The following is a 23,983-nucleotide window of genomic DNA, read 5'->3' as shown; positions in this document are numbered from 1 at the left end:
TCCGTTGGCGCAGTATCAGGTGCCTAACGAGGTGTTTACAGGTGCGTAGGAGTCTATCGCTCTTGATGTATTCTACGTAGCTGCGTACTCTGGACAAGTGAAGTCGGATGTTTAGTGAGATATTATCGTAGGGCTGCGTTGCCTGATATCAGCGACCTTTTCAGGGTAGGCTTTAGGTGTTCGCGCAATTCTCCAGCTGAGGGCAACGTTGCAGACAACCTCCTTTACTCCGGCCTTCCCCCCTTACGGAGCCTTACATGTGCGTGTGTCCATGCAGGGAACCCTATCTTTAATATCGTGCTGTTGTGTATTGCTGGCACGAGCATGGAGTGACACTCGTTTATTGCGGAGCCCTTCCGACTCAGCTCCTGAGACGACCGCAGAGAGAATTCAAAATAAATGAAGACATTATAGAAGTCCAGTGCTTATAATCTAAAACGGAGCATTCAAGCGTCTTTCGTGGTATGGCGTGTAGTTTCGCTGAATACATTTGGAACGGAAAATAAAAAAAAATGTTAAGGAATCTTGAGAAACACGATTAAAACATTTTGCAGTTGTTCTTTTTGCTGTGCATCAATCTTTCTTATAGTCGATAGAGTATAGGTGATCTTAGGGTAATTGACAATATCACTAGACAACAACAGTAGAACATACCATCATTATAATTTGGTAGTGACGTCACGCGGAGTCGATCACAATCACAGAACAATTGTGTACCTTTACTTGAGGACTTGCCTTTATTGTTTTGCACTAGAAACTGACGTCAAGGACCAGATATATTGCGCTTTAACGTATTAAACATAACAGCTTTGCAAGAACAAGAATCCACCGCATCTTTCTATTGTGGTAGCAATTACAAGGACAGTACAGACGCTTTTTGGCCGTCGCTGTCACCCGTGATGTTCGGTATAAAGTCTCAAGGAGATAACGCAGTCGTCGTGAGTGAAAGCGCGCATGTCGAGCCAAGGATCACGGCTCCATCACGTGCACGCATGTGAGGAAAGCAGGGAGGAAACGCACCGTCTTCGATCGCGCGAAAGGACCCCGCGTGTGGAGGGGCGGTGCTGTACTCTGGCAACAACTCCGCGATGCGTGGGCGCGCAAGCTCTATCTTCAAAGGAAGCTGCGTCCATAGGCGAGTATAGGTGCAGCGGTGGCTCACACCTTTGTGCATACTGTGGCCACTGAAAGCCTGGACTAAGGACCCACCCTGCGGCCCCCCTAACCATATTTTGCCTCAGTAAAGTTCTTTTTTTCCCCCGGGTGATCATCGCTTCGAAACAAAACTTTCCCTACGAAACTTGTGGGAAAGATAACTCCCGTTTGTGTAGGTTCGTGCATGTGACAGCTAGACGCGCTAAACACTAAGCGACAGTGTGAAAGTAACGTTTCATCATTAGTGCAATGTTTGCGGCACATGATATTCCATAAGATGCGTGGTGAGAACTGCAGATTGCTAGTTAGTATGGGGATAAAGGATGTATGCATACTTCTATAACTTTCATTTTTATGACATCATATGTTGTTCTGTACTTACTATGCTTAATCTTTTCTATGGGACTCCCGCAATATCATTCTCAAGAGCCTGCACCCTCAACGCTCGTATGCCGTTTGTAACGTAGATTACAGATTACGTAGGTAGATTAGTCCAGTCGACTGAAATCCTAGGAAGGAATGATTGTGAGCACGCGATGGTGTTATGACGGGGTACGTTAACTTTAGGTAAGTGGTAACGACGACCCGAATAATAAGGCGCAGGGTAAATCTAAAGAGGCCGAAGAGATGCGTTGTGGTAGTAGATTTTATGAAAAAAGGAAATGAGTGATTTTTTTCTGCGAGGAGATAACACTGGGATGTGGAGGGTACTCTGCATTAATGTAACACTAGCAGTGCGATGGTAGTTAGCTAAGATGAAACGAACAGAGCGATCTTGCACTGTTTAAATTTCGTTAATTCATGTGATCTGATGAGGATCCCAAACGGATGAGGCACAATCTAATTGGGGGCGCACGTATGTAGTGTACAACAGGCGTTTTAATTTGTTGCAATACTGTAGCAAAACTGTAGCAAAACGGCAACAACTTCTTCTGTGGATGTTCTGCATAAACTGGAATATATTTCTGCACTTGGCCTTATTAGATCATGCCATACTTTAATATATGAACCTCTCCAATTTCTATAGATCTTTATTTGGCCGAAATACAACCTCACGCTGTTCATTTAATTCCAGGGAAGCTGAATTGAAGTCCTTTGTAGGAGTAAACCATAATGTTATAATTCAGAATACGGCAGATTTGCGCAGCGTGTTCATTACCTGAAAAAGAAAGAAACAGCGAGGGCAGACAGGTGAAACTTTTTTTTGCCATAATGAACATCTGGTGACAGATTCAAGTGCTTCCTTTCGCGCACGCGTTGCATACCAAGATCCACAAAGAAATAATTTCACTGTGCTTTCAATAATGCCCCCTAATCAGGACCAGGCGGAAAATTCATTTGGTACTGCAAATAGTAAATTGCTTTCCAGGGAGCATTGTGCTCCGGTATTTGCCGAAAGCGTAGGTGGATGAAGAAGCAAAGTCAAAATGCGAGTCCTTCGCAAGCATTCGCAAGCGCGTTGCAGCAGTTCTTCTCCACTGCTTCATACTTTACGGGAGCCCTATTCGAATTGACCGTTGGCGTAATGAGCCTTGCGTGTTTATCTTGCCGGTATACCTTTTCTAGGTGCACGGACACATAACGGTGGCAGCCCTACACGTCTTCTGATTGAGGGTAACCCCACGTTTTACGCGTCGCTCCACTGATTTAATGTGTTTCACCGACTATCGTCGTGTGCTGCTCATGGCTGGACGTGCTGCGAGATACTTACAGTATCTTACGTCATCTTCCTTGGCTGATTTCGGAATAAACAGGCATAGTATTTACTCAAACATCTCATTTGTTGTCTTGTGTTTGGCGATTTACCATACGACAGATCTAATCTTCACAGAAATGGGCTTGATGTATTTTGAATTGCCAACTCTAATAAAAGGCACAGAACCCTTGGGATATGATGCGCTGCAAAAACTGTAATGTTTCAAAAAATTTGGTGGGCATATTTTAATCAAGAAATATGATATACGCATAACTTTTTCAATGCATTGCGCAATACGTACGAGTTCTGCCGTCTCTTGTAACGCATACAAGTCATGAACAAACTGTGTCAGATGCTTGCGAAAAGAACTGACTGAACTATACGCTTCATGCAACTCTTAGAACGTAGAATATTGCATAAATTGTCTCTGAAATTCATAAATATTGCCAAAGAACAAAAGTAAAACCTAAAATGTAAGAGTTGCCGGGGTTCGCCAATATGGGAATATTGGTACTCAGAGCCGTACAGTTTTGATTGCTGCACAATATCTCTGCTACGGTCTCTCTGACTGGCTCAATATGGTCACAGTGGCAGAATTTGACAACAAATAAGTTGAACAAAAAGAGAGAGCATGGTTGCTATTCCATTAGAAATAGCAACCATGCTCTCTCTTTCAACGCTCAATATAATTTTACTGATGATGTCAGTAATGACATCGGTTTATCATTAAATTTCGGCTGTCATTGCGCGCGTCAGCCTGTCGCTACACAGCAGCGAGAGAGCTTAGTTGTCTTCGAGTATTCGACAGCCGAACACATACGACGATACGTTGATGAGCATTTCGTGCATACTTCTATTGTAAAAATTTCACAAAGCTTTTCACCACTGAGCTCGCTTACCGTCGGCTATTAGCGGTTGTGTGCGGTCTTTTTTACCCCGAATACCGCTAACCTGTCTCCAATTTCTACATAGAACATTCGCGCTCAATTCACGGTTGCTGTTTTCCGCAGCCCGCCGCCCTTCGCGACCTCATGTGTCCCCGCCTCGTGGTATGATATTTGTGCAATAGCGTCGTATGTATTGCTCAAGTTTACGAAACCCTATAGTAATTACATCGCCATAAGGTGAAAAGGAGAGAAGAAGATTTCGCAGCTGAATACGTACCGCTGCATCTGTTCATGCACTCAAAACAACTTCCAAAGTTGTTAGAATTGCCGCCCCATCCACTGTACATAAATACACGACAATAGTCTGCTTTGGGGTCATATGACCAGGCGAAAAAGCTGCCTGTGCCGTGTCCTTGAACTTGATTCAAGCTACACACCGGGTTCTCTGGAATTCCAGCTGAAAAGAAGCAGTAACCGGTTAAAAAAAGCCAATAAGCAATATTTGTTAACCCTTATGTAGACATATTTAAAAAATGTCGCAAAAACATCGATTATTGTATAAGTAAATAAAGAGCTTTTGTGAACAGCTGAAGTGGACGCACTAATAAATCTACCAAACGTTACTACTCACGTTGGTATGGTGATTGTTTACGGCAACAGAAATTAGTAGGCATGGTTTGGTAGACGTCTCGACAGCATAAATACTAGGACATAAGAATGCCAACAAAAATGGCAGGGTGACGAAGGCTGCATGAACAAGACCGCATGACAAGAATATCACCGCAGTGTAACACACTATGCTCAGACAGCAATGGTGCAAATGGTCGGGAACTTGCGTCCTCTTTTCCCACGACCTATTGTTGTGATTGGGTATTCGGGTAGTTTTAGTAGATTGGCCTGGGAAAGAGTCAGACAGTGCCAGACATCCCTACCTGGGTTAGACCTAGCCGACGCACACACACAAACACACACACGCATATATATATATATATATATATATATATATATATATATATATATATATATATATATATATATATATATATATATATATATATATATATATTTCTGTCCAGTCTCAATTTCTCATACCTGTTATTTCTAGAATTCTAACATAGAAGAACTATAACGGGTAACTCCTACATTTTTATTGACGTCATTATGAATTTGGCGGTATATTTTGATTCAGTACTCCAAGTACGAATCTCAACACTGAGGTAAGTGATGCTGCAGTCCAAGCACCTAAGCGTCATGCATTTAGGATAGCTAATCTCTGCAGCATTCACGGAACTCTAATGCTAGAACGTAATTTTGGGCCAGGAGTCATGTTAAGATGGTTTTTGCATTCCCTTACCTCTCTTACTTCCCTGTTGTCGTCATTATCAATGAAAAGAACCTACGAGATGCCGACGTTATATTTTTCTCTGAACGGGCGTTTCTCTTTTCTCTGAAAGTGTTTATCTGAGATCAAACACTTTCGTTGATTTTCGCCAGCACCAGCATAGCATTGTTCAGTCGCCTTGTTACCACCACAACTGGCAAGGCACGAACACAAAGAATATGCGTTACCACAGAGATGAACTCGTCATTGGATATTAAAACACTGATCGAGGGCTTCTCCGCCCACTTACACGAACAGCGCGATCGCAAGACGGCAATGCCGGCAAAAACCTTCCAACATATGTGTGGTAACCGTAATGTCTGGTTTCGGTTTTGGGTCTTTACATCAGGACGTCACTCAGCGCCAAACGCTGTAAGTGCCTCCTGTAAGTTGCCTCCTCAGAAATAAACATTCGTTCTTTGTCTGGTCCCCGACTGGAGCAGTCCGGCTCTTTTCTTGCGGTGCTGCCCGCCCCGGCCGTTTAGGCCTCATGCCGTAACCCTTTCGTCCGGCCGCCCCGTCGAAGCCACAACAATATGTCCCCTCTATCGCCACAAATACGTCATTCATTATCTACTGTGCTGTAATTTTTTTCTGTAATGCGTCTGCCTCGTGGATCTCGGACAATATGCGACAAACTACCTATTCAACCTCTTTTGTAGCTACTTTCGTGCTTTCTTAGGAAAAGCTACCATCGCAGCTAGAACTTATTCTGCAGCGCCAGCTGAAGTATGTTAGGAGTTTGCACCTGTTTCTACATCCCTTCCTCATTCAAACACTGTGGCGCGCAGAATTAGTAGCGCCTGTACCGAGCATGTTTTTCTCGAACGGGATGGCCTAAAAAATAACACGTGCCTTTAACGAAGGGCTCTACCATCGCGCGCAAGACAGCACGTTGTCACCAACCACGTTCAATGACCGGGTTCGCGTCATTTTTGTTTATCAGTTGAATTCTACCTTACATATAAGTGCCAAATTATGTTCGCTTGCTTTACAGTGGGGTAATGTTGGCATCCTTCTGAACACTGACCACCCAACTCCTTGAAGCTAGATAAATGTCGACCTGACGCAATGGCGTAGCACCTTAGTAGCTCCCTTGAGAAGAGGCTTACATAGGTTAATGACAGATTAAAAGAATCGTCACAATGTACAGTGCAAGGCACGCGTCATTTGGCTGCTTCGTACATCTTGTGTTCTCGCGGCGAATACAGGTATCCAGAGTATTGCAACCATGTATCCCGCCTTTTGGTCAGGATATATGTAGAGTGGCTTAAGGAAATGAAGCAAGAGATTAGACAACAGATAGCACACGCACTTTAAACAGGCAAGCTTATTATGCATTCTTCAACGTTTTTCAAGTAAACAGCATACGCTTCATTTGATGCCTCCGTTTTTGTAATTATGGGTCGGAAATCTATGTGTATTAGCTTTCTACCTCACGAAATATTGCCAAAGGAGGCTTCGTGCTCTTACATTTAAACAGCTGGCGATCTGATAACAGGGATTTTATCATGAATGCTATACGTAAAGCACGTGCTTGTCTTCGTCTTCCTTCACTCCTTATTTATCATCAAAAGAATGCAAATAATGATGGAGTCGCTTAAGCTAACGCAAGGATAAAGCAGAAAATAATTACAGCATGAAATAAAAGGATGCGTAGTAATCACCTGCACTGTACACCGCGCAAAATGTAATGTGCCACTGACAAGTCACCCCTGCCTTCACCACCAGGTGAGGGAGGATGTTTATCACCTCTTCGTGTATGGCGTATACGATATGATAATGGCGCACAAACATAGAGTGATGCTTTCACCTTGTTATATAGCGGGCCATTCACGCAGAAAAAAAAGACGTTTCTTATGGCTAATAGAGAGAGAGAGAGGGCTCTTTATTAGAAGAACAGAGAATTTTGCCGGCGCGTATATAACCGCTGGCATGCTACTCTGTACAGGGATGGGGAATGGGATTAAAAGATTCCAGAAAAGAGTGGGAGAAAAAAAAAGGATAAAAATAAATATGAAATGTCCGAGTGGACCTGATACTAATTTTTACACGTGACATGGCGGGTTAATTTAGGCTTTTCTATGGGAAGGATGCAATTTTTAAAGTTTTCCTATTTGACCAATTTCTGTCAGGTATTTGAACAATAAATCCAAAACCCGTCGCTGTTTTGAAGGGCCGGGCATCGGACCTAAGATGCTCGGTAATGTTAACGGTTCGTGGCGAATCATGTCCATTTGGTGCTCAAAAGATTGTCTCTCGTTGCGGTACGCGGGGCATTCTAGTAATATGTGCTCAACTGTCTCTAAGTTGCGACAGTTGTCACAATATGGGTTAGTGGTAAGTCCTATGCGGTACAGATAATTGTTCGTATATGCCACGTTCAGTCGAAGACGATGGTACAATGTCTCTAAGTGTCGAGGAAGTGGTCGTGGAATTTTCGGTCTCATTTCTGGGTCAATGTAACGTAGGAAGTTATCTTGGTGAAGCGGCATATTCAAGATGCGGTTTTTTTCTTGATAGGCATATTTTTTTGTCATGGTTGAAGCGTCGGCTTTTGTAAAATATGTTCTTCTGAACTTGCGGTATTGGAGTCCATTTCTGGCAGCTTCGTCCGCTCTTTCATTTCCCGAAATGCCGGCATGGCCAGGTATCCACTGGAACTTTATGCAATGCCCAGCAATCTTAGCCCGGTGGTGAAGATAAGCAATGTCAAATGCTGCTGGTTGATTATTGCAACGCTTGTGTCTGTTCCATATACTTTGTAGGGCTGCTTTTGAGTCTGTGAATATCACCCATGTCTTTGGCGGCTGCTGTCGAAGTATATACACAAGGGCCTCCTTAATGCCATAGAGCTCCGCTGAAGTAGATGATGTCGCTCGCTCAAGACGAAACGAGAATCGTTGTCCTGTAGAGGGAACGAAAAGTCCGCATGATGAACTATGTGGAGTTGTAGAGCCATCTGTGAAAATGTGCGTTGCGGCTGCATATTCTTTGTGCATATATTCTAAAGCTATCTGATAAGTCGCTGCTTGAGGCATTTTCTTTTTCGCACTGATTCCAGGTATGTATGGCACGATTTCCAGTGGGGACAGTGTCCATGGTGAAATGTTTCGCGGCATAATTTGTGACGCCTGAGCAGGAATCGAAATAGATATGCTTCCGACGGCCTGCCCAAAGCTAGATGTAGCACGGGTTCTGGAAATATTCTTTAAAAGTGAGTCTTCGTATGAATGACGTGGCGGAGGTGTATCCGAAGTGTCTCCTGCGAACATAGCACTTTCAGAGGCAGGCATCCAGCTTCTGCTACAGTCCCTGAGCGGGACGACCCCTTCGGAAGGCCAAGACATACGGGAAGGCAGTTGTTTCGTGCTGCCTCAAGTTTTCTCTTGCTTGTGGGAGATATTTTGTGCAAGATCCGGAGGTAATATCGGAGTGTTCCATCGACGTAGGCCTTATGGAGGAGCACCATTGATCGACAGGTGCTGCCCCACTGTGATCCGGCTAGAAATCGGAATACGTGGGACGCCGAGGAAATCTTCTCAGTCAGTTTTTTCACTTGGGGCGACCATGTGAGGTTCCTGTCGATCGTCACTCCAAGAAACCTTTGCGTCTTGACGTATGGAAGGGCGCGACCACCCAACACTAGTGGGTATTTTTCCATACACCTCCGCGTGAAAGCCATGGCAACGCTTTTGTCGGGAGACAATTTCAGACCCCTTGGATTTAGGTAGGCCGATATATTTGCTAGCGCTCTCTGGAGGCGTTGTTGGGTGGTACTGCGGGAACGCGCCGCACTCCAAATGCAGATGTCGTCCGCATACAGTGTGATTTTGACGCCAGGGGGCAGGTTTCTTTTCAGATGGATGAGGACTAAATTAAATAATACCGGGCTTAACACAGCTCCTTGTGGCAGTCCCTTCTCGACGGCATAAAGCGCCGTGGGGCCATCCGGGGTACACATGAAAAATTGGCGTCTTTGAAGATAGTCTGCAATCCATGCGTAGAGCCGTCCTCCAAGACCAAGGGTTTCCAAAGCGTCAAGTATTGCTGTATGATAGACCGAATCATATGCTGCCTTAATGTCTAAAAATAATGCAGTAGGTGTGTTGCCAGAGACCAATTCCTCTTCAATTGATGAGACCAAGGCAATGACATTATCAATTGCGGATCTATTTTGCCGGAAGCCATTCATTTCCTCCGGGTAAACTTTTGCAGTTTCCAGGAACCAATTTAGTCGTTTGTAGATCATTTTTTTCGAATAGCTTCCCTACGCAGCTAAGCAGAGATATGGGTCTGAGGGAGGCGTAATTTGTTGGCTGCTTCGATGGTTTCAATATAGGAATGACTTTCGCAAGCTTCCATTCCGTAGGAACCTCCCCAGTTATCCATGAGGCGTTGTAGTACTCCAGAAGGCGTAGGCGAGATGTGTGACATAGATTTGCGAGTGCTTCATAACTCACGCCGTCATGGCCAGGTGATGATCGCTTGTTTACGTCGCTGATTGCTGCCGTGAGCTCTTCGATGGTGAATGGTAATTCTAAGTCAGGAAGGGTAGCTCGAGGTGGACTAGGCTGACGACTTGCAATTTGCCGCAAAGGTTGTGCCCTGTTGGAAAGGAGCCTGCAGTACTGCTCTGCCACCTCTTTCAGGGATGTGCGCTCATGTAATGAGAGGGCGATGAAAGGATAAAGCTGTTGCGGCTCTTTGCGAATGCCTCTGATGACTCGCCAGATTTTGCTCAGCGGTTGTCGTATGTCCGGTGTCCCACTAAAGTCCTTCCACCTTTTTCGGTCCAGTTTTGTGAGGTAACGTCGTATATGTCTTTGTGCCCGTAGACAAGTTCTGAGGTCTTCGATATTCTTAGTACGTAGAGCCTTCCTTTCGGCACGCCTTCGAATTGCACATAACCTTTCAAATTCCTCGTCATTTGTTGGTACATTACAATGCTTAGTGGCAGAGCGGGTACTTTGCTTGAGGCAATGAGCTATTGTCGGTATTATTTCTGTATTCGTAGTCGAGGCTGTGATTCCTTTGTCTACGGCTGCTGTGTAAGCTTCCCAGTCTACCGACTTCAGTTTCACTTTTCTGGGCGACATCCGAAAATGAAGGGCAGAGATTAGGATCGGGTAGTGATCACTACCTCGAGTCTCGAAATCTGTACACCATCCGAACATAGGGGCCACTTGACTTGATACGAATGTGACGTCAATGCAGCTAACAGTCGTCGGATTTTTCAGGTACGTTATGCTGCCATCGTTCAAGGGCTCTATATTGTATTTTGCAAAAAGCTTCGCCAGCTTGGCACCCCGAGCACATGTATGTGAACTGCCCCAGATCTCGTTATGTGCGTTGAAATCGCCACAAATAATATGTGGAGACTGAGTGTTTGCCAACAAGTTTTTCAATCTTGTCACGTCGAAAGGTGAACCTGGTTCCAAGTAGACGCCGGTCAGGGTAAACACTTTGGATGCAATCACTGTGGTTGCGCAAATATATTCGTTCTCGTCATGTGGAGTTACGTCAATCGCAGAGGCAGGTATGTCGTTGCGAAATCCAACGAGCAGTCGGCTAATTCCATTTTGTCGCCTTGAATGATGAAAAGAATACCCCTTTATCTTAAAGTGCTCGTCGACGCGAGACTCGGAAATGACTAAAAAAGGGAATCGGTACACTCGCGTAAGATGCTTAAAGTCTGCTAACTTCGAGCGCAATCCGCGAGCGTTCCACTTGAATATAGTACATGTGCGGAAGTGTTTGTTGGTGGACACCGCTTGTGAGACGATTGTTGGCGAAGCCATCGTTGCTACTGCGAAGAATCACGGCTTTGCGCCGTGAAAGAAGACGACACTAGCGGTTCCAAAGCCAGGACGGCCTCTACTTCAGGGATGCTCTTAAACGATGGGCTGGCGCGGAGAATAGCCTTGATTGCGGCGAACATCATGGGAATCAGCGTACTTGATATCTCATTTGCAGTGCTACCATCTAACAACCTTTCTTGGTTCTTCCTGTTCTTCTGCTGCGACCTTGAGGACACTTGTTGCTGTCGTAGGGTTGAGGTTATATCACTTGAGGGCTTTGATGGATTCGTTGCAGTTGAAGGCATTTGCTGGTTTTCTTTCACGACTGAGGCGTAGGACTTTTTCAAAGCCGTGTCGCTGCGCTGCACCGTGTCGTGTTGATTTTGGTTTGTAGATGTATACATCACATCCGGATTCGGTGGTGGTTCTCGTCGTTTCCGTGCTTTTTCTTGGATTTGCTCCATCGTCCGTGCAAGAGTGGCTGATTTCTTTTTATGACACCCTCCGTATGACGCAGCATGCTCAGCTCCACAGTTGGCACACCGAGGCTGGGAACGTGACGTACACTCCTTATGCGTATGTGGACCAGCGCATATCTTGCAGCGGATGGGGCCTTTACAATATTTCCCTATATGTCCGTGTCTTTGACATCTGAAACATTGAGTAGCAGACCCCATGTATTCCGTCACGGGATAACTGCAGAATCCAAGCGACACTCGGTTTGGTAAAGGGGCGTCCTTAGAGAACTCCAGGATGACCGAGCGTCTTCGGATTTCCGTTACTACGCCATCTTCGTTAGGGACGTAGAAAACTTGCTTTTTAGCAGATATGACTCCTTGTTCGCTCAAATACTCCTTGAGGTCGTCATCTGAGTATTCGATAGGAACGTCCTGTATCCTCCCGTACGTGGCAGAGTAGGAGTATGGAACTCGAGCTTCTACAGGAATACCCGTAAGATCTGTGACTGTGAGGAGACGATTGGCTGCGGGAAGTGTAGACACTGTCACCAAGAGGCTTCCATCCTTGTTGAGACGATGGCTGAGTAGCTTTTCCTGGGCTGTTGTCACGACCGCTGAAGCCAGAAGATTTGGGTTTATTCTCCATAAGCTGCTGTCAGGCTGAGTTGGCTTGAATATGACAGGAACACCTGCGGCTCTTTTCTTTTTGTAAGAGACAACAGTGAAGGCTGTCTGATCCATCTCTTCGTTGTCTCCTGCAGATTCTCTTGTGTCGATGTCATCTTCACGTAGCCTTTTCCTTGCCTGCTCTTCTTCTCCGTGGTCTACAGAAGCAACGTGCTGACCTGATTGCTGATTGCTTGCGACGGATGCCATCAGAGCATCACGAAGGGCGGCCGACGGCGGAGGCTCGCCTCGCTGCTTCGGTCCGGGGCGCTTCGGGAGCCGCTTGCTGTGCTTCTCTCGCAGGACGGTGACCCCCAGACCGGCGTTCGGTGACAGAGAGGCACAAAGAGTAAAAATGAGCTCTACACTGGCTAAAAAAGACTTAAAATTACAGACGGGCGTTCGGAAGCGAGCCTATCACTCGTCGTCTTCGTCTTCCTTCGGCTAATAGAGCCTTTAATAAACAGCGCTTCGTGCTTCACAAATCTTGAATGTTACAGGATCTTACGTGGCTGATAAAACACCACCATCGAGCACATAGCCTTTATATTTCATTTACGAGATGTTATATATGTAGAAATGCAGAGGCTTCATAGGAACATCGAAAATTGATGTGATAAACAATGGAAAAGGGAGAGAAACATAAGGTGTAGCAATTACAAGTGTTTAAAACAATTCACTATTACTGAGGTAAGGATGAAGTGCATGCTGTAGAAATTTACAGTAATGGTGGATCATTACAAACAAAAAAAATTACTTAGAAACACACAGATGAACACATAATGTATATTTTGTTTGCTGATTGGCAGATAGGTATTTATTTAGGTATCGACAAAACAACAACTAACCCGTACCGAAAGTTCCAGATGAGGGATATCTCAATACACACCTGTCACTTAAAAGTAATCCCGTATTTTATTTTTCAAGGTTATCCAAAAAGGATTCCATGTGTATGAAAATACCATGAGGGAAGAATGCGAGGCATTTTGCACTTACGTAAGCACCACCGCTGACACTGTCTCTCGGAAGAAAACCTGTTCAGGTTCCCGTTGCATCCACCGAAGATGAAAGCCTTGCATGCACGGGTGTTGGAATCGAAATACCACGATGTAAACGGGCCTCCCCCACATGTGCTGCCAGGCGCTTTCGGCCTCAAGCAGTATTTGGGCGCTGTGTTATTTGCCGCTAGTGAAGTAAATAGAATCGAAAACAGATGAAGTGGCCAGTTAGGAAACTTACCATACAGACAGAAAAATGTGTTTGCCTGTCTCGCCCTGTCTGTTTCACCTTGAGATTTCCGAATTGCACTAACAGAGCGAACATTGGATAGAATGTCCTATTGGCTGCAGCACGCGCAGTGAATTCCAATTTAAGAGCACTTTAAAGCAAAACAAAAACATAGAATCTGTATTTAAAATTGTATCTCTATGATGTACCTATACTCAAGTTTACGCTCTCCGTCTCCATCTATCAATATCGTAAATGAGTGTAGTAGTAATAACAATATTTGTAAGAAAATGCTGACATCATTGTGAGAGAAGTCACTCTGAGAAATTCTTTATCTCCCATTCCGACACTCTCAGCCTTCACAACATTTTGTGTGGTTCATTGTAGGCACATCCGTACCGTGAAGCATTGTGATTATCACGCGTCATAAATTTGTGAGAGTGTATTCATCTTTATTACCAGCTAATAAACAAAATCTGTAATGCAATATATAAGTTTTGTGTATTGGATGAACTTACCGAAGACGTTGAAGACAGTGGCGGCGAAAACTCATAATTCGAATGCATCTTTCATGTTCAATATCTCACTTGATATAATGGTAGCATCGAGTTTCCGATATATCTTCTGAGGTTCTTTCGGAATCACTCAAACCAGGTTGTGTCAATGCAGCATCTACAAAACCCCCAGGAAATGACATTCTGTATGGTTGTTTAAGGCATCTGTGTACATGAAAATGAATAAACACAATCGGTAGATCACTTCCGCTTCTCGTGAAAAGAATCCCTAACTTACAACTTCTTAACAAGTCCCTGCTGCGTCAGCAGCACGACTCCCACGTTGCTTGTTCTGATCTATTATCTCGTAACGACATCCATGGCATGAAACAAATAAATTATACTTTAAAGTACGTGATATTTTCCTTTCGCAGCCCACGATACCTGTTTCTGCACTCTTGAATTCAAGAGAATTGCCAGTTAGTGAATTTATGTACAGGACAGAGTGGCGAAGCCTGAGTATTGGTATTTTCTCTTCTCTAATTGCGGTTGTTTACCTAATTATGTCAGTTTGTGCCTACCTGCCTTTTCCGCTGCTCTCCAATTAAATAAAACAACTGAGAATTCGCCCTGGTTATCGGCGGAATCGCACCTACGTCACACGGGACGCTCCAAGACGGCTGAAGAAGTTGCGATAGCGCTCGCTTGCGTGGGAACGGAAGCAAATTTCATAATTAGCGATAGCAAAACGGCCATCTTGAATTTTGGAAAGGGTAGGATCTCACCGGAAGCGGCAAGGGTTCTGGCCAGTAAACGGCTGAACAGAAAAATTAGCCTAATTTGGACCCCTGCACACACGTCCGTTCCTGGCAACGTGGCTGCCCACGAGTTAACCCGAGCTCTCTACTTCCGGGTGGCAAAATTATACGGAGATTTTCGAAAATTATCGGCTACGCAGGAGACTGGTTCCACTCCCGGATAAACGTCTAAACAACAGAGAGGCAGTCGCATGGCGGCGCCTGCAAGCTGGGAAGTTCGTAAACCCGGTCTGGGCATACCATGTTATGCATGATAGAGAAAACGATGAGTGCAAACACTGTGGGGCGAGAGGGACCCTCGATCACATAATCTGGGAATGCGCTAGCTCACCAGGGGCTAAAGCAAACATAAATTGTAGAGAGGCCTGGGAAGCCCTGCTGCGGAGCGCGGACCCTACTCCACAGCAACACGCCATCCGCCTGGTGGAAGAAGCCGCGAAGAGTCAAGACCTCTTTGCTTGCTTCTAATCGCGGAGGTTTCGGCCCCCGTCCCCAAGGCCTGAGTGCCGGGAACGGGGAGTAGGGGCCTCCTTATCCGGTGGTACAATAAAGTTGCCATCATCATCATCATCATCATCATCATCATCATCATCATCATCATCATCATCATCATCATCACCATCATCATCATCATCATCATCATCCAAGACGGCAGACAGATGCTTTCCAATGGTGCCTTGAAGGATTGTGCTAACATAGGGAATAAATCTCAGCGTTCGCACACAACAGCTTTTCCATAGGCAGCAACGTCAGAGGATCATTAAATGGAGAACTTCACGCGGTACCTCATGCACGCCACTAGATGGAACAGGCTATAAACACAACAGCCCGACGCTTTAACGCTGCGTTACCAGTGCAGTGTCGGACGGTACTTCACCAGCGCCCCGCTAGGGGATGCAACGTGCCTAGATGAAGAGAAGATAAAGGACCGCTGCTGCAGGACACGGCTCATGAATAATGTGTTTCGGAGGTGGATTTACGGCATGTTGCTAGATTGTATGAATGCCACGCATAATACCGGTCGATAGACATCGTCAGATGGTCTTTCTTGAGTAAAGGCTTTTTGTGTAAGCGTCTCACTATTTTGCTTATTGCCGCATCAATATCGGCGGATATTTGTGCTGGTCACGCCACTGCTACATCAATAAAATAGAAAGAAAGCAATCTGCATGTGGTAAGACTACGGTAGGTTTCTTTGATTATTTGGGTAGCAATATGTTTATGGCTGCCGGAAACGCCTGTTGCACCTCGGCTACAACTTGTGAGAACGAATACACAAAGCAAAGCGCGAGTAGCATGTGAAAAAACGTGCCCGGCGCAGCTCACGTCAGTTTTTTTGGAACATGGGAACACGTTGAGTGATAAACTGAAAGGTGTGTATTTATTTCTGTATTATATTGTTACGTGAAAGCACTGCAGGGAAACTATTTACACAGTGTACTTACAAAGGGTAAGTTCCGACACGGAAGCCAGGCAACATCAAGCAAGGCACATCGTCGTCCTCGGATCAGGCAGAGGTCGCTTATGGGTACGTTCCACTAAATTCAAGTGTCCCCATCATCTTCTGCGAATAACACATAGCATGAGGCGTGTTAGCATAAGACAGCCCGCAACCACTAAAGATAAACAGCAGAGAAAGCGTGGTAAGGCTTAAGCCTCGAAGCGTGAACGACGTCGGTGGACAACGGAACAAAAGAGGTTGTGGGACTGGCAGACACAATCTCCTGCGTGGCGTCAGTCACTTGTCGAAGGACGCGATATGGGCCTGTGTAGCGAGTAAAGAGCTTTTCAGACAGGCCCACAAGCCGCGAGGGGGGTCCAAGTAACACGAGTGCACTTGGAGCAAAACGTTTGTTTTGCTTCAGGTGTAAGAGCAAAATGCATTTCTGATTGTCTTGGGGAGCGGCAAGTCTAGTACGGGCTATTTGCCCCGAGTAATCACCCTGTACAATGGCGTCGCGCGCAAATTCTCTAGTCGAACTTGTAGAGGATGAAAGAAATGTGTCCAACGGCTAAGCTGGTTCCCGTTAGTTATTTCTGATTCGACCCCTTTTCGCCATTAGCCCTCTGTTATTGTTCAAAAGATTCCGGGCTACACCCACTTCACCTGCCTGTCACGCGACGTCACAAAACCGCTAAACTCACGCGTCAAAGTGACGTGTGTGCGATGAAGATGCCTTAATATGCCGAACAAAACTGCATTTTCTTCTGAATAGCCACAGGCTGCCCCGTTCTGAAAGGAATAAAAGATGGCTGCCACCGATCGTTCAGGCACTGGCGACTCGCACCTGCCGGAGAGCATGGGTTTATTTGCGTACAATAAAACCTTTTGCGTTGCCGTGTAACGTTCTCGAGCACTTTCGGCGCGTTTACGACCTCATTCTGCCAACTTTTCTTTGCTGAGAATCAGTTTTAGCGTCATTTTTAGGCTTCAGCTGCATACCGCCCCGATTTCCGACCAGCCACCTCAAGCCAAGTAAGGGAAAGCGGACCAATCGCACACACCGGCACCACCCTCTCCATCCAGTTACCGATTTACAGTGCAGTGGCTCGGCCCCATCGAATCCCTCTCCACTTGAGCGTGCTCCTCGCCTCTTGTCAGCCAATTAGATAAGACAAGCCGCTCAGCGTAGGCAATGTTATTCGTCTTTCAAGCAAACTAAGTGACCTCCTGCGAGCGAGGACAGCGTTTGATTGGTCTGTTCAGACATCCCTGCAGGTGACCGCCCGATCCTTGCGTCAGCGGTTACACAAATTTGACGTCAGGAGATTGGAATAAAAACATATTTGAATAGTTTTATGTTATACGGCCCTAGTTTTACGTAACAGCGCCCGGGGTCCCAATTGTAAAAGAAATCCTGCCAAACGTGGCACTGCATTTCGTGTGCGCTAAATGAGCACACGCCGGTGGCGCACGGTTTTACAGGTCTTACGTAGTTCTGTTCAACAACACAATTTTTGACATCGACACTGAACTTGTGCATATATTCTTTGCATATTCATCAAATGACTTCCTCTTGTTCCTGTTAAATGCTTCCACGTTCGGCGCGACGGGAAACAATCAGTGCTGTCCTGGTGCGCTTTGCACAACGTGCGTGTGTCATTGGTCCTCGGAAAGGTTCCTTCGCATGTGCTTAATAAAAAAAATATCGACGTTATTGTGCAGTCCTGCCTATAAGAATGTTTTCTTGGCTGCTGTCACACTGAAGTTCATGCGATTCGTCAGACGTTGCTACATTGGCTACCGCAAAAAACACAATACGAACAATTGGGCACTAACACAAGCATAGACGCATCACCACTGCATCGGCCAAAATAAATCTACTATTAATAATTAGTGTACTATTATTATTATTAGGTCTAATAATAATCAAGTCTACTATAATTAAAAAGGCAATGTACTTACGTGTAGTCACCATGAACAGAAGATTGGTAAAGTTCTGTTCCTATTGTATTTTCGTATCTCGATGACGATTTTGTTACGTCGGGACTTCAGTTGCCATGGGGAGATTCTGTGGCAACGCTGTGAGCTGTGTCTGAGTGCAACTTCTTGTCGCAAATGCCTACGTGGCACTGTATTCAAAAGAAACAAACGCCGGCAAAGACAAATTCGGCGATAATATATTGCCTACGTTGTGAAAAATACTGCATGTACTGCGCGGACAATGAAAAAGGAGGTTCCGCTAGAACCCGTCATGCGGCGCCCACAAATTGTCCTCTTGGATTACAATGCCAATGTTACAGAAGATAAAGAATTGTTCTAGAGCTGAAAGCGATCGGCAAATCTTTCTCGGAGAAGACGGAAAATAAAGAAAAGAAGAAAAATCGTTTGGAGACAAGTCTGCTTGACTCCCTGTATTCAGACAAGCCGGCCCCTAACAATAGTTTTGCCGCGTCTTCTGTGTTTCTAAGCCCGGTACACGTAAGATGAAACCCCTATTATTTTATGCTTTATTGGCATGCTTGGTTTGCGTGGAAGGTAAGGTTTACCGCTTCAGATTTCTTCCGTTAGCCGTCTTGCCTTAATAATTTCCCGACGTATCTTGACCGCCACAACTGTTGTTATACAGTAAGGAGGAAGCCGCTCAATCGCCGAAATTGTGTGCCGCGCTTCGTTTGTTTAGTGTGCGACGCTCCATCTCATAACTGATTTTCGGACGCAATATGTTATTAAGTTTACTTACTAAGTTTAACCATGCCGATATTCCAGTTGCTATGACTTTCTCGTATCGAAAATGATGTCATCGGCCTAATTCCTGAACGTAACAGCGATCCCATGAGGGCAAAATTCAATAACTGTCATATAGTGCGCTTTAATATAGGTGGGAAAACCCCCATAGCCTAACTTCAAGTCAAAAGACATAACTACATTTGCTTCCATAGCCCACTGGTTGCTTGTAGATTATTAGCATCGTCAATAACAAGAGCTCTCATCAGTGCACTGCCACCTGATAGTGTTATGGATGCCTTGCTTTATGTGTAGAGTGTAGTATATTGTCTTAGCGATGATAGTATACTACTTGGACTTCGCGAACGATATTCACCAGGTTATGATGTAGGTAAAGCGTAAGCCAGAGAGTACACAGAGCTTTTTTGCTTAATGGTTCTTGTGTAAAGAATGCGCGTGGGTGACTTCTTCCGTTGCAAAGCTCAAATAAGGAGTGACCGGCTTTAGACGAAATTAAAGTGCGCTCTTCCGATAAAGTGCAAGGTCTGCATTAAGCACAATGTTGCCATGGTATATCATTGCGTGCCGTCATGACTTCGACTTTCACAATTTGTAAGTGAAAACATGTGCAGTCTGGTTTCACGTGTATATATTGGCTCTATAGCGGGAGGTACTTCCTCTTTGTAAGTGAACTGCGGAGAAATATTACTGACAATTACAAATGCATCGCTCAATACACGAGCTGAAAATGAGGCAACCTATCCATTTAGTGGGCCCTTTTTCTATGCACCCATGGCAAAATGGTTGCTTCTATCCAAGATTACATTATTGCAGGGTCTTGGTGGGACATATTGCCAACCTGCTGGCACCGCAAACTTGTTGGTAACTGTACTCAGAAGATACCATCATGGTACTATAATTACTGGAGTGGGAGATGCAAAGGCTTCCTCTACAGTGGATGCGGCGGCAACACGAACCGATTCCCTACGGAAGGGGAATGCCAAACTGCTTGCACAAGTAAGTAGATTATTATATGTGCCAAACGATTCGTGCAAAGTTCAGAATTTTATCCTTTGAACAGGCGGCACATCATTTTGTTTTCATACATATAAAAACAAATAAGGAAGAAGGACATAAATGTGTGCCATTATTTTTGGTTATGTATGGAATCAAGACACAGATATAAAATACCTGCGGAACAACATTCGAAGCTTTAAGATTTGTTTTTTTTTATTTGTTTAAAAAGCACATCTTCTAGCTTACTAAAACGCTTCAGGCACACTACACTACGCTGCACACCACTAAATAACTCAAGATATTTCATGTTCTGTCGATGACCCACCATATTCATTTTCGGGCACTCTGAGCAGTTCCGTTTGCGAGTCATTCTTGCCTATATCATCATGTGCGAAAGGCACAGTGCTTCCAGTTGGGCAGATGTGTGGCAGAATGAATGTGCCTTCTACACTATTGGAATCCATCATGTAACCGCACAAAAACAAGGGACAAAGAAGGAACACACAGGACAGGCGCGGATGTGTGTTGCTTCTTTGTCCGTTGTTTTTGTGCGGTTACATGATGCATTCCAATAACGACCACCAACTAGCCCGCTTATCCCTGTTAAATATGCTACCTTCTACACTACAATTAGGACCGCGCACACGTGCGAGCGCAGCCTGCAACGCGACATTATGTGTGCTTTCACCTTTGCAAATAAGTGAACATTTAGCTGATTTGCTAGGTGGCTATGGTGTTATGCTGCTGAGCACGAGGTCGCGGGATCGAATCCCGGCCACGGCGGCCGCATTTCGATGGGGGCGAAATACGAAAACACCCGCGTACTTAGATTTAGGTGCACGTTAAAGAACCCCACGTGGTCGAAATTTCCGGAGTCCCCCACTACGGCGTGCCTCATAATCAGAAGGTGGTTTTGGCACGTTAAACCCCATAATTAAAGAAAAAACACATTTAGCTGATGGCAGAAGAAAATTTGCTGAGAGTAGGGGGGGGGGGGGCTGTGTCATCGAGCCTACTAACAAAATTTCTACACATATCGGCACGGGAATATTTTCGATCAAAGATGATGTGGCTTGCAAATGTTTCTTAACAGTGCGGAGTCACCGCACTTGTGCTGGCTTTCTGCAGTCAGACTGATCACTGATGACCCTTTGTGGCAACAGCTGCGCTCCGCAGTTGCGGCAGCTGCGTTTTCGTCTTTTGAGCGTTCGTCATGCACATGCTGTTCAAAGTCGAAATAACAAAACTTTCTATTCCTAAGATTTGTTCTTGATTTCTTGCCGACGAAGAACTGTTAAAAATACTTTTTCTATAACCTACTTGTGGCACCGTTTGCACCCTAACAATATATATATATATATATATATATATATATATATATATATATATATATATATATATATATATATATATATATATATATATATATATATATATATATATATATATATTCGCGCCCGTTACCTCACAAAGCGGTGAGATTATTTGGAGGCACACCACCGCATGAGGTCCCCGTGGAGTAAGTTGTACCAACCCTCCGTCCTTTCATGTACAGTACACAAGTGTCTATGCACTACGCCGCCCATCGAAATGCGGCCCTCGCGGCCGGTATTAGATAGTGCGGCCTCATGCATGGCCGCGCGACGCTAAAGCCGAGAAGCCGGCACTGCAGGTGAAGCTGTAGCACCCACTGTCGCCACTATGCGCGGACAATAAAGGGCGGTGCTCTCGGTCGGCAATGCAAAAAAAAAATATGTGACGAAAATAAAGTTGGCTGGAGCGTGTTCGTGGCCCAAGCACGGCACGCGCCACGCTGGTCCTCTGGTCATGGTCATCGCGCGCTCTTCAACCGCAGGATGTGCGAAAAGTGCCCCAGATGGCCAATCTTATGTTTGCTAAATATATTTTCTGTTGTGTACAATGTGCAGAGGATTGAGCCTTCGCCATCTCTCTTCTGTTTTCGTTTTTTTTTTCCGCCGAGAGCCACTCCAAGAATTGCCGCGTTCATTAGGGAAGTGTATAGTATGGCGATAGTTATCGACAAGGCAATATATGAACACCTCATAATTAGCCTGCAACTTACTATATAAATTTGTTGTTGGTCATCCTGTCTGTCACAGGCCGCGTTCGACCTAGAGAAGTTTGTAGCTTGAAGCCGAAAGCTGGACTTTGCCATGGCTTTCATCCATCATGGTATTATGACGTCGAGCATGACCGATGCCGTGGTTTCGTATACAGCGGTTGTGATGGGAATTTCAACAGATTTCCAAGTTGTGAGAAGTGTATGAAACGGTGCAGCGGTAAGTCATTGAAATATTCGATACCTCATTCACCTAACTTGAGTGAAAGTTGAATAATGTCTTAAGAATATAACCATAATTGAACAAAATATATGCAAATTAAATGACGTGACTGACTCACCTGAAATCGTTTTATTTTTCTCTCTTTGTTTGTTCTAGAGACATAGCACACGTCGCTTAGAAAGGTGCTCGCTTTGTAAATAATGCGTCCCATTGTATCCGTATTGTCAACTGGGGCGTCTGGTATATTAATTATTCAGGGACTAGGCAATGACAAATGCCAACACGATATATTAGGGTGAAGAGGGCTCTTCGAAATAAAGGCCTAACATTCGCCAAACGCACTGATCGAACACACCGCTAAACGCTGCTTTATCAAACAACCTACTTGGAATAATGAATAATGCTGAACTTTTTAAGTGAGTTGTCGATTGCAGTTTTTATGATGACTTGGAATCGAAGACATTGGAAGGAAATGTTTCTAGAAAATTTGCTTAACGAAAGCAGGCCCTTGAGGCTTCTTTTAATGCGAGAAGCCACGGAAACTTCATTTTACATAATTAGGCTGCTAAAACTAAGAGCTGCAAGTTTGAGTATGCGAAGGAATACGTTTACCTAGGACAATTACTCCCAGGGGACCCTGATCATGAGAAGAAAATTTACAGATGAATAAAATTGGGTTGGAGCGCATACGGCTGGCATTATCAGATCCTGAGTGGAAGCTTACCATTATCATTAAAAAGAAACGTGCACAACCAATGTATTCTGCCAGTGTTAATATATATATGGGGCAGTGACTTGGAGACTGACAAAGAAGCCCGAAAACAAGTTAAGGACCGCACAAAAAGCAATGGAACGAAGAAAGATAGGCTTAACCTTAAGAGACAGGAATAGAGCGGTGTGGATCAGAGAGCAAACGGGCATAGCCGATATTGTAATCGACATTAAGAGAAGGGAATGCATCTGGGCATGTCATGTAATGCCTACGTTAGATAAGAGGTGGACCATTAGGATTACAGAATGGGTGCCAAGAGAAGGGAAACGCGATCGAGGACGGCAAAAGACTAGGAGGGGTGACGAAGTGAGGAAATTTGCAGGCGGAAGTTGTAATCGGCTGGCGCTGGCGCAGTGGTAATTGGAGATGCGAGGGAGAGGCTTTCGTCCCACCGTGGACTTAGAATGCGTTGATGGCGATCAGATGAGCTTTCAAACGAGAATGGTGACACACTTACTCTTCAAACGTTACGCGCGTTTCCTTGTAGCTGCCAGCCTCCTTTGAATGTAACAGTGTGGATAGCTGCAATGCTAATATTTTCTAGAAGCGTGAGGTGATTTTGCTTGAGAAAGTTTATTTTCCATCTTATGCTACATATTTAGAAAAATTCTGTGTTTGACACTTGCGTACTTGCGATAATTAAGGGTGCATGTTCGTCAATATGGCAAACTGTTACTCGTATTTTGCTTCTCATTTCTAGGCAACAACAACTCAACGGAGATATGTCGCAGACGTACAGCTGCATTTCGCAAGAGATACAATTTGGGGCTTCAAGCAAACGCCAACACTTCATTTGGAAGATTAGACACAATATTTCTAGGATAAAGCAATAAATTAGGCAATAAACTTCAAAAGGCATTTCTATGACCACCAAGGGCAATGTAACCAAATTATTGTTTGAAACACCTTGCTCGCTGTACATGAGGTATACACCTCTATTCACTGACAATGATGAGGTGACAGAAAATAATTTGCAAAATAACCACCATAGTTGATGCGATCTTCTACGTTCTTTTCAGCGTCCGGTGCTTGCCCTCTTTCTACAAAACGATACGTTAACTTTTGTTTGCGCAAAAAAACGTTTTGATGAACGCATCTGCAATGATGCAACTACATTTGTTAGACTGTGAAATAAGCAGG

At 44.8% G+C, this 23,983-nt stretch overlaps 2 long non-coding RNA genes across 4 annotated transcripts; one reads left to right on the top strand and one right to left on the bottom strand.

Moving 5' to 3' along the window:
* Positions 1-2,168: 2,168 nt before the first annotated feature.
* On the bottom strand, positions 2,169-18,140 carry LOC135912623 (uncharacterized). Of its 2 annotated transcripts, XR_011507166.1 has the most exons (7): positions 17,990-18,140; positions 16,029-16,147; positions 13,790-13,943; positions 13,041-13,229; positions 4,016-4,195; positions 2,867-3,063; positions 2,169-2,314 (listed from the first exon to the last, which is right to left on the bottom strand). It is a non-coding gene; the product is annotated as an uncharacterized lncRNA (long non-coding RNA). The 2 variants fall into 2 exon arrangements; XR_011507165.1 differs by lacking the exon at positions 2,867-3,063.
* Positions 18,141-18,449: 309 nt separating this feature from the next.
* Positions 18,450-23,733, top strand: LOC139047468 (uncharacterized). 2 transcript variants are annotated; one of them, XR_011507163.1, is made up of 4 exons: positions 18,450-18,562; positions 19,586-19,768; positions 21,889-22,068; positions 23,544-23,733. It is a non-coding gene; the product is annotated as an uncharacterized lncRNA (long non-coding RNA). The 2 variants fall into 2 exon arrangements; XR_011507164.1 differs by lacking the exon at positions 18,450-18,562 and adding an exon at positions 18,589-18,652.
* Positions 23,734-23,983: the final 250 nt, after the last annotated feature.

Source organism: Dermacentor albipictus, chromosome 7 (assembly GCF_038994185.2).
Source record: "Dermacentor albipictus isolate Rhodes 1998 colony chromosome 7, USDA_Dalb.pri_finalv2, whole genome shotgun sequence".
Lineage (NCBI taxonomy): Eukaryota > Metazoa > Arthropoda > Arachnida > Ixodida > Ixodidae > Dermacentor > Dermacentor albipictus.
The sequence above is the reverse complement of the archived record's forward strand: the minus strand, read 5'-3'. Positions and strand labels throughout refer to the sequence as shown.